Raw genomic sequence first — 13,645 nt, forward strand, 5'->3', positions numbered from 1 at the left:
CCTCCTCTAGGGAATCTTCTCGACCCAGAGATCGAACCCACATCTCTGGTGTCTCCTGCATTTCAGGCAGATTCTTTACCCTCTGAGCTGCTGGGGAAGTCCAAACCATTTCTAAAGCCTTTAGAAATTTTCTTTTTTAAATGATAACCTCTGAGCCTTGAATCTGCAGCCCACAGTACAGCAGAGCAATGGGCTTCATCATCCCTCAGTCACCTTGCTCCTCTCACTCACCTGGTCCTGAAACCCCACCTGAAGATAGAGTTGCGTTGCTAGCACCCTGCACCCCTCTTTGTTGATGTTCACCTCCTCCTGTGAGCACAAGATCAGAGGAGAGAAAGGGTGGAGTGGAGGCGAGGTTGAATCCAAGGGGACAGGTGGAAGGAACAGGGTTTGGGCATCACAGAGCTAGTATCAAGATAGCATCCTATGGTGTCCACTCAGGCCAGGCCCCAAGGAGAACTCAATCTGTGCTGAAGTCCATTTCATAATAGGCTCCAGAAAGTCTTAGGTGGTGTTGTTTGTCTCTAAGTCCGACTCTTTGCGACCCCACGGACTATAGTCCGCCAGGCTCCTCTGTCCATGGGATTTCTCAGGTCCGAAGGTCTCATTTGCCCAATTCACAGAGATGTTGACCTGCTCTCATCTTCATGATCGGAAGTTAAGCCTGTTCTCCCAGTTCCCCACCTGTGGTCCATTCCCCCCATGAATGCTTGCCCAAAGTCAGCCACAGTGACTCTGCTTCTTCTCTGATCTCCTGGATCTTTTCTCTTCCTTTCTATTCTTCCAAATGTAAGCTGACTAAAACCAATATAAATTCATTTTTCTTCCTCCCCTAACTCCACAACTGCTCAGGAAAACGTTTAGAACCAGAGCTGGCAGAGGCAGGTTTTCTACAGTGAACTAGGGAGAGCCCCAAACTGGAAATGCTAAAGGTAGAGTCTTTTTCCCACCTCTTGAATCTAGACTAGCCTTGTAATTTTGCTTTGGCTTACAGAATGATGCTTTGTGACTTCCAGAGCCTAGGAGACTGTATAGTTTCTGCTTTGGTTCCCTGAAACATTGCCTGGATCACTCATGAAAGGAAGCTGGTTTAGCCTAACAAAGAATGAGAGGCCCTGAGAAAGAGATCCGAGGCGTCCAGCCAGCACTCAGCGCCCAGCGCCCGCTGTGTGAGTGTGAGTGATGACTACCCATCCAGCCCAGGTGAGACCAACAGAGAAGCAGGCCAGCCACCCCAGAAGCAGGAGAAAGGACGCATTGCTCTTGTTTAAAGCTGCTCAGTTTCGGGGTGTTTTGGCAGCAAGAAATAACTGAAATGTACACTTCTATTGTTTCTCTATGGTTTATGGAATAAGATATCAGAATGGGATTCTTTCTGCATTTCTTTTGCCCGAGACGCCAATATGATAGATATCAGATATGCATGTGAATGGGAAACAAACCCCTTATACAGAATTCACAAAGGACATTATCAAGACCTGGCTCCACCATTCCCGAACGCCCCATTCAGATGAAGAATAGCAAAGAGTTAGAAAGAAATGTGAATGAGCTGTGAGCTGAATACTCCCAAGGAAAGAGGGCAGAGAGCCGTGACTCCTTCATCTCAATCCCAGTGAAGTGGGCTTACATGGACCCCTTGGAGAAATTTGAAATTCAGTAAGTCTGCTTCATATGCAAGTTCCACGCCGAGAGCTCATTCATAAATCCAATTTGTTCATAAATCCGAAGTTAGCCTAGGTACCAAGTGACACAGTAGGCCATGTAACACTGTACTGTAATAGGTTTATAATACTTTTCACAGAAATAATACATAAAAAACAAACACAAAAAATAAAATATTTTGAATCTTACAGTACAGTGCCTTGAAAAGTACAGTAGTCCAGTACAACAGCTGGCATACAGCGGCTGGCATCGAGTGAACAGACAAGGAGAGTTGCTGAGTGGAGGAGAGGGGGTGGGAGATGGTAGAGCTGAAGGATCGTCAGCAATAGGAGATGGAGGGCAAGCTGCAGTGTCACTAACGTCTGACGTCGATGGCACAGGTTTTGGTTCCTTGCTGGAATCAGATGCACGTTCACATCTTTGAAAGTTTGTAACCTGAAGGTTTGTGTGTGGGGGACTTACTGTAGAGCTGGCAAACAGCACACACGGTGGGCCTAGATTCATGCTTTCTGTACTAAGAGAGGGCTGTGGCCGTAAGGTAGAGGTGTGTGGGGGGCTGGTATGCTCTTTCGGGGTTTCCTGGCTGACGTGTGTCTTGTGAACCAAATGTGATCACTCTGAAGAGAAAGCTGGGGTGGGATCAGCTTGGCTCCTGTCTCATAGGACCACCTACAAAGGCAGAAAGACCTCAGCAGCAAGAAAGTGGGGATGTGCAGTGAACTGATAGGATCTTAGAAAGAAAACAAAAGAGATCTCCTGGAATACAGATGCACCTTCTTATGCCCAGAAACATCAACAACCTCAGATATACATCAACAAACATCTGCCTCATAACCACCTCATGGCAGAAAGCAAAGAGGAATTAAAGAGCTTCTTGATGAGGGTGAAAGAGGAGAGTGAAAAAGCTGGCTTAAAATTCAACATTCAAAAAACGAAGATCATGGCATCCGGTCCCATCACTTCGTGGCAAATAGATGGGGAAAAAGTTGAAACAGTGACAGACTTTATTTGCGGGGGCTCCAAAATCACTGCGAACAGTGACTGCAACCATGAAATTAAAAGACGCTTGCTCCTTGAAAGAAAAGCTATGACTTTTCTAGATGGCGTATTAAAAAGCAGAGACATCACTTTGCCAACAAAGGTTCACGTAGTCAAAGCTATGGTTTTTCCAGTAATCATGTACAGATGTGCGAGTTGGACCATAAAGAAGACTGAGTGCTGAAGAATTGATCCTTTCAAACTGTGGTGCTGAAGAAGACTCTTGACAGTCCTTGGACAGCAAGGAGATCCAACCAGTCAATCCTTAAGGAACTCAACTCTGCATATTCATTGGAAGGACTGATGCTGAAGCTGAAGTTCCAATACTTCGCTCACCTGATGTGAAGAGTCGACTCATTCAAAAAGACCCTGATGCTGGGAAAGACTGAGGGAAGGAGGAGAAGGAGGCAGCAGAGGATGAGATGGTTGGGTGGCATCACCGACTCAATGGACATGAATTTGAGCAAATTTTGGGAGATAGGGACAGGGAAGCCAGGTGTGCTGCAGCCCATGGGGTCGCAAAGAGTCGGACACGACTTACCGACTGAACAACAACAACAATGCCCAGAGGACTGTAGGAGAGAGATGGCCGATAATGTGGGTTTCTAAAGATCCCACACAAGGCCCAACAAGGGAAAGAGTCCATCAAACACTGGCCTGGTTCAGAGAGTGGGAAACTGACCTTGCTGAGTCCTCTGTTCCTAACCTGCCCACCCGATCCTCAGGGACTCAAAAACTAGCTGGCAAACTGAAAACTATAGGGAAGGGAAAGGCATGAGGTAGAGACCACAGATGACTGTCACCTGTCCACCATCGCTCCCAGAGCAGGTTCCCAGCAGGCTCCAGAATAGGGGAAAGGCATGAGGTAGAGACCACAGATGACTGTCACCTGTCCACCATCGCTCCCAGAGCAGGTTCCCAGCAGGCTCCAGAATAGAAAGCAAAAGAGGGTCAACATACACTCAAGTTCGAAGGTTTGATTCTCACCTTGGCCTGGACATCCTCATTTCTGAATTGAGACAGTGCAACGTAGAATGGCACGAGGACTGTTTCCTAAGAACGAGTTGAAAAGTCAGAGGCCTGCTGAGTGTTTACATCCACCTTCCTCTATTCAATAAAATTTAAAGGGCGACAAGCAAAAAAGCAATATTTTGATGACACCACTAATTGTGTCTGTTGGGCGTGCTGGTTACATTTATTCTATTCACCATTTCTCCAGAATATACTTTTTTCTTTTTTTGCATCAACTTCTTTGAAAGTGAAAGTGTTAGTCAGTCAGTCGTGTCTGATTCTGCCACCCCATGGACTATAGCCTGCCAGGCTCCTCTGTCCATGGAATTCTCCAGGCAAGAATACTGGAATGGGTAGCCATTTATATGTATTCATATATCCCCCCTTTTTGGATTTCCTTCCCATCTAGGTCACCACGGATCACTGAGTAGAGTTCTCTGTGCTATACAGTAAGTTATCATTAGTTACCTATTTTCTGCATAGTATCAATAGTACATATATGTCGATCCCAAACTCCCAATTCCTCCCAACCCTACCCCTGCAGAATATACTTTTCAAGACAAAAAACATCCTCTTTGTTCAATTCTCTTTTTCCCAAGACAGTTACTCATATTTCTCTTTGCTCACGTGATCCTTCCCTTCAGACAAACTCAGTTCAGTTGTCTCTCAGTTGTGTCCGACTCTTTGCGACCCCATGAATCGCAGCATGCCAGGCCTCCCTGTCCGTCACCAACTCCTGGAGTTCACTCAAACTCACGTCCATCGAGTCGGTGATGCCATCCAGCCATCTCATCCTCTGTTGTCCCTTTCTCCTCCTGCCCCCAATCCCTCCCAGCATCAGACAAACTAGGTGGGCTTATAACTTATCTCACTACATGATTACATTTGTCCAAATCCAGAAAGCCCCTCGCTGTTCACCATTTAGGATCTTAGAGCTACTGAGGCTATAAACTTGGAAGTTAAGTTCCCCAGGTGCTGAAGGTCTTAAGCTTTGTCCCCACGACCGTGGGAAGAGGTCAGAACAGGTGTTGGCTTCAGGTCCGTCCGTCTCACTTGTCTGGAAATGCAGGACTTCATCCTGGCGACCCGCCTAAGAGCTTTCAAAGATTGAGATCTGTGGGTGAGGTTTTGGACTTCATGCCAGGAAGCTGAAATCTAATAGAGAAGATGGGTTGGCAGAACCTCTGGTTCTGAAATTCCAGCAGGTAAATTTTTATAAATAAAAGATGCCATCAATTATTTAGCATAACCAAACATGCTTGAAGAATTTAGGTATCACTTGCTAGTTCTCCAGAATTTAATGCATAATCATAGAGATGCATAATGCATGCAGACCTGGCCTCACTGGAGACCATCTTCCGAGAGAGAGATTGCTGGCGTGAGAGGAAAAGGGGGATGGCATTTCAATCAATTATTTGCAGGTTATGTGTTACATTTATTCATGCCGCATAATAACGCTCAGGTGGGAAAGGAGCATCCATTTCTTTTCTGTGGAAAGCTATGTGAGTCAATGAGGATATATATTAGACGAGGAACAAGGGCGCAGAGCTCTGTTTCTGACTGCGGAACAAATGATGCTCAGTGCTGTGGAAACATAAATCATGCTCCTGCAGCCCCTCCTCAATGCTGGGAATTGCCACCCCAGGAAGAAATCTTGCAGGCTGTCCTACGAAAGACATCTCAGGGTGGATCTTGAAGATTCTGACAAGGTCCAGGGTGCGGCCTTCAGCCTCCTGGGCACTGAAGTCTGATCTGATGACTCCGTTCCTCAAAAAATCCATTTCCTGGGGACAGAGTCACATCTTCCAGCCTCAGAGCCTGAACCAGAGGGACAATCTATTAATTCACAGGGATACTTGAAGTCCATATAACATTAGTTCTTTCCCTGCAGGCAGACCTCTATGGGAGACCAAATTCTAAGCCCCGCGTTGCTGGGTGAGTGTGGCTTCTGAACAAGACACGATTGGAATGTTTCAGGCACTGGACTAAGGCAGCCTGGCAGGTCCTTTCCCAATACAGAGGGTCTGGCCAATGGTTTGCAAGCTTCGTGCCAGTATCATTAGAGCTGTGAGATCATTTCTCAAGTCACACTGAGACACCATTAAATAATAATATCACATATTAACACATATATGTGGAATCCAGAAAAATGGTACAGATGGCCTTATTTGCAAAGCAAAAATAGAGACAGACATAGAGAACAAACGTATGGTCAACAAGTGGGGAAAGGGGGCGGTGAGATGAATTAGGGGATTGGGATTGACATACATACACTACTGATGCTGTGTATAAAATAGATAACTAATGAGAACACATTGTATCACTCAGGGAACTCTGCTCAATGCTCGTGGTGACTTAAAGGGGAAGGAAATCCAAAAACGAGGGGAGGTATGTATACACATAACTGAATCACTTTGCTGTACAGCAGAAACTAACACAACATTGTAAAGTATAATCAAATAAAAACAATTCAAATATGTTAAAAAAAAAACACTATACAGTAGAAAGTATCAAAGTGCACTGCATGTAATTAAGAGAGATAAGGGGCAGTAAAGAGGGGTGGTGAAAAGCACAGACACTCAAGGCAGGCTCCAGAGGATCACACGCTGGCTTGCCCAAATACCAGGTGTACAACCCTGAGTAGGTTATTGAATCTATACCTCAGTTTCTTTGTTTGCAAAAATGGGAATGTAATAGGACTTACCCCCAAGCTGGCTGTGAAAATTACATGCCTTAATGCCTCTAAAGGGCAGAGAACTATGCCTGGCTCCCAAAAAGGACTGCATAAGCTTCCATTATTAGGAAGAATTGCTTTGTGGGACTATTGCCCACACCAGAGATACCGGAGTTGAGTTCCTATGACAACTGGAGTCAGACATGCTGAGAGGGACAGCAGTTTCCCTTGTATCTGAAGGGTGGTTTCCATTGTATTTGTATTAGAGAATTATGGAAGCAGGACCAGGCTGCAGGAAAACGGGAAAGCGGAGGAAATTACCCAAAAGGACATCCCAGGTGACCCGGCTTGAGCCCTCAGAAGTTGAGGAATGCTTTTCAGTGAAGGAAGATGAAAGTGGAATTGACACATATACATTATTGATGGTATGTGTAAAATAGATAACTAATGGGAACACGCTGTATAGCACCAGGAACACTACTGAATGCACTGTGGTGACTTCTTTCCCAAATGGGAAAGGAATGCAAAAAAGAAGGGATATGTGTATATGAGTAGCTGATTCACTTTGCTGTACAGTAGAAACTAACACAACACTGCAAAGCAAGTAATTAAAAAAAAAAAAAAAGATGTTGTTTAAATGAGTTGCTGTAAATCTCTCTTTCCTGGAGACAATTCTCATTCTCTGATGTACATTTTGCCTTTTTTCTTTCTTTTTGGCTTTCTTCTGAGACCATGATGACATATTTTGATGTGCTAGAATGGTTCATCAAGTTTAAACTTGAACTTATAAAATTCCTCTGTTCAGATCAGGCAGGTTCTCATCTCAATTTGAATAGTATCAGCTATTATCAATTGACTATTCCATCCCATACAACAAGTCCTTCTTTCAAACATGTTACACGTTCCCTGAAAATCTGGACAAATAGAAGGTGACTGGTTGGACTGCAAGGAGATCCAACCAGTCCATTCTAAAGGAGATCAGTCCTGCATGTTCTTTGGAAGGAATGATGCTAAAGCTGAAACTCCAGTACTTTGGCCACCTCATGCGAAGAGTTGACTCATTGGAAAAGACTCTGATGCTGGGAGGGATTGCGGGCAGGAGGAGAAAGGGACGACAGAGGATGAGATGGCTGGATGGCATCACCGACTCGATGGACGTGAGTTTGAGTGAACTCTGGGAGTTGGTGACGGACAGGGAGGCCTGGCGTGCTGCAATTCATGGGATCACAAAGAGTCGGACTCGACTGAGCGACTGAACTGAACTGATAAGGTAAAGGCAAGAGACTAAATCATGTTTGCTAAACTAAAACATCTTCTCCAAAGAAATGATCAAGTAAATGGGAGAGATTTGATAACATTCAAACAGAAGTTAACGTAATTATAACATTGACCATACACATAGACTGAATACTTACCATGCACCAGGCATAGTGCTAAGCACTTCACGATTTTCACAGAGCCTCTTACAGACAGATGACCTTAATTACAATGAAAAGTAAGGAAAGTGATACTTAGAAGATAAGGGTCTGGGACTTCCCTGGTGGTCCAGTGGTTGGGACTCTGTGCTCCCAATGCAAGTGTCCAAGTTCAACAAAGACCTGGCATAGCCAAAAAAAAAAAAAAAAATTGTTTTTAAAGGGCATTTTCCATGGCACTGCACTCCTGCCCCTGGCATTAGGAGAAAACCAGACATCAGTGAGGGCAAAAGCATGGAGAAGCAGGGTAAAATAAGGAAATCAGCACTCCTGAAAGGTTTTAGCTCAGGCCTATGGAGCTGGGAAGACAGAAAGCCAGAGCTGATGTTTGAGACCACAGCCGAATCAGTCTCAAGAAGGATGAATTCAATAAACTGCAGAAGGCAGGAAGAATTACTTGGGGATTTGAGTGGAGGCTTTGGCTCATTTTGCTGCACGAAGAGGTAACCCCACAGAAGAGCCGAGGATTTAGGGTTGGGAAGAATTTAATCATTTTCCTGAGCCCTGTTCTAACCTCAAGGAGATGGATTTAATTTTCAAAGACTTAAATAGGAACCAGAATTTAGACAGAGCCAAACTAGGAGAAGGGAAAAAAGGTGAGGCGGGCCCATGCACTGTCCAGAAACCAGAAGGGAGAATTTACCTAATTAAACTCAAAAAGCTTTTGCACAGCAAAACGAAAAGACAATTTTCTCCCGAAAATATTTGCAAGTGATGTGACTGACAAGGGATTAGTCTCCAAAATTCAGTAATACAAACATTTCATGAGGCTTGATATCATCAAAACAAACAACTCAATCAAAAAATGGGCAGAAGACCTAAATAAACCTTTCTCCAGAAGGGAGAATTTACCAGGCTCAGGTCTAAGAGTGAATTTAACTCAGTCAGCACAGGGCACAGCGGAGGGAGTCGGAGGAGGGAGAGACACAGGAGTGAACGGTTATTTCCACACACACAGACACACCTAGAAGAGGACATCAAATTCAGCTGTGTGCACTTCTAATTGCCAGGCTAAAGATGCCAGGATTTTAAATTTAAATTGGAACAATTCATTGGGAGTGACATTTACTTTTAACACCTGCATGGCTGAGGATGACCACAACTGCCACAATCTCTGAGCTACAGAGGCAAAAAGCTTGCAAAGCCTCTTTATCATTCCAACTAAGTGCAATTTTAAAATCTGTTGTTGAGTCCACAGATGCTGGGATATAATATATAGTCTGGACCCTACTGTGTTATTGCTGTTTAGTCACTAAGTCGTGTCCAACTCTCTTGCAATTCCATGGATTTATAGCCTGCCAGGCCCCTTGTCCATGGAATTTCCCAGGCAAGAATACGGGAGTGGGTTGCCATTTCCTTCTCCAAGGGATATTCCCAGACCAGAGACTGAACCTGACTCTTCTGCACTGGCAGGCGGATTCTTTACCACTGAGCCACCAGGGAAGCCCTGGACCCTACTGTAGCAGATTCCAAACAACTCTGAGACCCAAGAAACAGTGCAAGTGAATTTACAGAGGTTAGGGAAGAAGAACACAAAATGGGAAGAAACAGGATTCAGCGTGCTCGGTTTATCATCAGATGCTGCAGAACTGGGTTGCGTTAGCAGGCAGCCAGTCACGGACTCAGAGAACAACACCCTTCAGTGGGAAAGGCCAGTGGGAGGAGACGGCAGTAGCTGCTGCTGTTAGAACCACCATCAATAAGCACCATTCACCACAATGTGTGAGTCATTCAAGGACATTGTTGTCAAGAAGCTTAGGGTCTTATTTAAGGAAACAAAGCGTGTACATAAACAGAAAAAATAAAGAACGATACAAACTGGGTCAAATGGGAAATGTATCATCCTTGGAAACTGCTGAGTGTCTCCAGATTACAAAAACACATCCATCTTGCAGAAGCCACACCACAATTCTAGAGAGGAAGAGCCCTAAGTGCCAACACCATACAGTTTCACTCCAATTCATCCAACTACACCACGGACTCACATTTCAAGGAGACCTGTGAGACTGAGACATGAAGAATCACTGCCCGAGGAGTCGTTCAAAACACTGCCTTGGACTTCTTTGGTGCTCCAATGGTTAAGAAAGTTTCTGCCAATACAGGGGACGTGGGTTTGATCCCTGGTCTGGGAAGATTCTACATGACTCAGGAAAATTACCGAAGCCCACATTCTCTAATGCCCATGCTTCAAAACAAGAGAAGCCACCACCATGAATAGCCCCTGCTCACCACGACTAGAGAAAAGCCTGTGCAGCAACGAAGACCCAGGGCAGTCAAAAATACATTAAAAAAAAAATCGCCTTATGTCCTGTTTAAAATGGTCAGTTTTAGCCTCATGCTGATTTTGGAGTTATTTATCTGAAATGACTATAGGCTTTACACTCCTAACGATATTTTATATTTATTTGTGAGGGCAATATAAATTAGTAGCTAGGAGTAAGGACTATGGAACAGATTTCCTGGGTTCAAATACCATTTCTACACTTTTCAGCTGTGTAATTGAGGCAGGTTACTTAATTCTTCTAAGCCTTGGTTTTCTCATTTGTAAGTGAGAATAAAAGATTTGCCTCATAAAATCATGGTGAGGAATACACAGTGATAAAGTACACAGCTCAGTGGACAGCATAGTCCACAAAAATATCTGCTTTCATGACTATTTTCAACAAGGTGGCTAAGAGCCAGAGCTGGTGTGAGATGGCCATCGGCAGGGGCCAGGGCACTGCACAGCCAAGGGTCTCCTGCACTGGTGACTCGGAGACCCACCTCCCCATTCTCAGTGTGTAAAGGCAGGTGAGCGCACAGACTAGAGACAGGGAAGAGGCACGTAACAGTCTGCGCGAGCAACACGTGGGGAAATATCACATCCGATGTGTCTGCTTAAGAATTACTGGGCCAACAGAGAACAGACTGGTGGTAACTCCTACCAAGCGGGAGGAGTTGGGGGAGGGATGGAATGAGAAGTTGGGATTAGCAGATGTAAGCTTTTATATATAGAGTAGATAAACCACAAGGTCCTACCATATAGCACAGAGAACCATGTTCAATATCTATGATAAACCATAATAATACTTTAAAAGAATACTTTAAGAAAGAATGTATATAAATATAACTGCATCACACTGTTGTACAGCAGAAATTAATACAATATTGTAAATCAACTATACTTCAATAAAAAATATTGATTAAAAAATGAATTATTGGTCCACACACGCAAGAGGTGATAAAAAGAAATCTGAAGTTAGAAATAAGCACACTTTGAAAAGAGTAAGACTGCGATGTATATGTATGACTGAATCACTTTGCTCTACACTAGAAACTAACATAAGATTGTAAATCAACTATACTCCAATAAAAAATTTTTAAAAACATTCAAAAATACTTAAATCCCACATTATAAAATTTTGATAAAAGAGGGTGATAGGGACAATGGATGAGAGGATGCTTCAAGGCTAATAAAACTGCTTCCAGAAAAATGTTCTTAAAGATTCAGGGAAGTTGTGAAGAGCCTTTTGAGTCTCAGAGAATACAGCTGTATTTCTGCCTGCAACCAGAGAGCTGCTGGTAGCAAAAAAAGAGTTGTGGGATCAAAAGGCAGGTAATTATGTCTGCTTTAAGAGAGGGTATTGAGGGGAAGAAGAGACAGCTCTGATTAAAAGGTCTGAGGGTTGACCAGGAGGGAAGGGTTTGGAAGCCTATTTCACATGCAGTGTTATTTCTTTTTCTTCTCTGATTGCCATGGCAAGGACTTCCAAGGCTACGCTGAATAATAGTGGTGAGAATGGACACCCTTATCTTATTCTTGATTTTAGAGAAAATCAGTTTTTCTCCATTGAAAATAATGTTTGCTGTGGCTTTGTTGTGGGCTCCCCGGTGGCACTAGTGGTAAAGAACCCGCCTGCCTATGCAGGAGACGTAAGAGACGCTGGTTTGATCCCTGGGTTGAAAAGATCCCCTGGAAGAGGGCATGGCAACCCACACTAGTATTCGTGCCTGGAGAATCCCATGGACACAGGAGCCTGGCAGGCTACAGTCCATGGGGTTGCAAAGAGTCGGACACGACTGAAGTGACTTAGCATGCGTGTGCACACACACACACACACACACACACACACATGGGTTTGTTGTATATGGCCTTTATTATGTTGAAGTAGGCTCCCTCCTTAATATAGTGTACCACATTGATTGATTTGCATATATTGAAGATCACATGCATTAAGTTCATGCTTAAGGGTCAACTGGAAATTGTTTGCTGAGGGCTCTGTGTACAAAGTTCCTCTCAAATTCTGCAGCAAATCCCAAAGAATGTGCCTTCCCCAGAGGCCCTGGACTGGAGAAAAACAGTCTAAGTGGGAACCTCTGCTCTACGCTCAGAGACCTGTGTTCCTTCCTCACATCGCACACCTGCATTCTCCTCTATCTCTGCTTGTCTCTCTCACTACCTTCAGACTTCACGAGAACTTGGGCCAAGCCTGCTTTTGGTTTCTGCTGTATCTCAAGTGCTTAGCAAAGAGCTCTGTGAGCACAGCATCAAGTGAACACTGGGTCCACCATAAATATTTGTGGAATAAATGAACGAGCCACTGAACAAGTGCTGGAGAGCAGAGTCAGGAGGACCAGATAACTTGGTTCTTTGTTATATGGGCCATTGTTGGTACGACTTGAAACATTTTATGTTTCACTAAGCCTTTTGGTCTCAAATGACTGAGAAAACCCAGCCCCTGTGAACACCAAACTGGGCCGCTGCTGCTGCTCAATCACTTTAATCGTGTCCGACTCTGTGCGACCCCATGGATGGCAACCCACCAGGCTCCCCTGTCCCTGGGATTCTCCAGGCAAGAACACTGGAGTGGGTTGCCATTTCCTTCTCCAATGCATGAAAGTGAAAAGTGAAAGTGAAGTCGCTCAGTCGTGTCCGACTCCCAGCGACCCCATGGACTGCAGCCCACCAGGCTCCTCCATCCATGGGATATTCCAGGCAAGAGTACTGGAGTGGGGTGCCATTGCCTTCTCTGCCAGTCTGGGCAGTAGCTTCCTAATACATGAAAATTTCAAGTTATTAATACAAATGTCTGTCTCAGAGCACATGGGTTAATCAAGTCAGTCTTTGTAATCTTTCCCTTTCTAAATGGAAATCAACTAGATGAGCCCTAAAAGTATCTTTCCAAACTATTTAACAGGCTGAAATGTTTTAAGCTATCTCATTAGCGAATAATAGCCATTTAAATTCTTTGTTATAATGAGGTTTCTTATTAATGAAAACTACAATGAAGTATGTGTAGCTATCTGTGTATGTATGTGTACATGTACATGTAACTACATATGTGTGTGTGTGCACCGTGTGTGCATGCTAAGTTGCTTCGGTCTTGTCCAACTCTTTTTGACCCTATGGACTGTAGCCCACCAGACTTGTCTGTCCATCGGATTCTTCAGGCAAGAATACTGGAGTGGGTAGCCATTTCCTCCTCCAGGGGATCGTCCCAACCCCAAATATGGAACCTGCATCTCCTGTGGCTCCTGCATTGGTAGGTGGGTTCTTTACCACTGTGCCACCTGGGAAGCCCCTTAAATGATGGACCACCAGGGAAGGCCCTAGCAACTACTTTTAACCTGTATAGAGCCTTCAACAAGGAGGGCAAACGCACAGGCCGTGTGGTCCTCGGCCGCTGCTGTAAGGCCACGTTAAGCACTGCTAATCCGTGATGCACTTTCTCGCTGAGTCTAGGCACCACCTCTGAACTGTTTTCAATCCAGTCCCCCAGCCAGCCATGAGGAATCAACTGAAGTT

General features: G+C 44.5%; 1 protein-coding gene and 1 long non-coding RNA gene across 5 annotated transcripts in view; one reads left to right on the forward strand and one right to left on the reverse strand.

The window, feature by feature from the left end:
- SCD5 (stearoyl-CoA desaturase 5) overlaps nucleotides 1-13,645 on the reverse strand; it is a 176,173-nt gene that overhangs the window by 108,450 nt on the left and 54,078 nt on the right. The window lies entirely within an intron of this gene.
- The window catches only part of LOC139183663 (uncharacterized), a 61,541-nt gene that overhangs the window by 31,058 nt on the left and 16,838 nt on the right, over nucleotides 1-13,645 (forward strand). Inside the window, exons 2-3 of one of the 4 annotated variants that reach the window (XR_011567257.1) lie at nucleotides 995-6,099; nucleotides 6,652-7,037. The exons of 2 other annotated variants lie outside the window; for them this stretch is intronic. This is a non-coding gene — a long non-coding RNA (uncharacterized lncRNA). Of the gene's footprint in view, nucleotides 1-994; nucleotides 7,038-13,645 lie in introns of those variants that run through there. One more of the 4 variants, XR_011567254.1, reaches the window with a different exon arrangement.

This window comes from Bos indicus, chromosome 6, assembly GCF_029378745.1.
Source record: "Bos indicus isolate NIAB-ARS_2022 breed Sahiwal x Tharparkar chromosome 6, NIAB-ARS_B.indTharparkar_mat_pri_1.0, whole genome shotgun sequence".
Lineage (NCBI taxonomy): Eukaryota > Metazoa > Chordata > Mammalia > Artiodactyla > Bovidae > Bos > Bos indicus.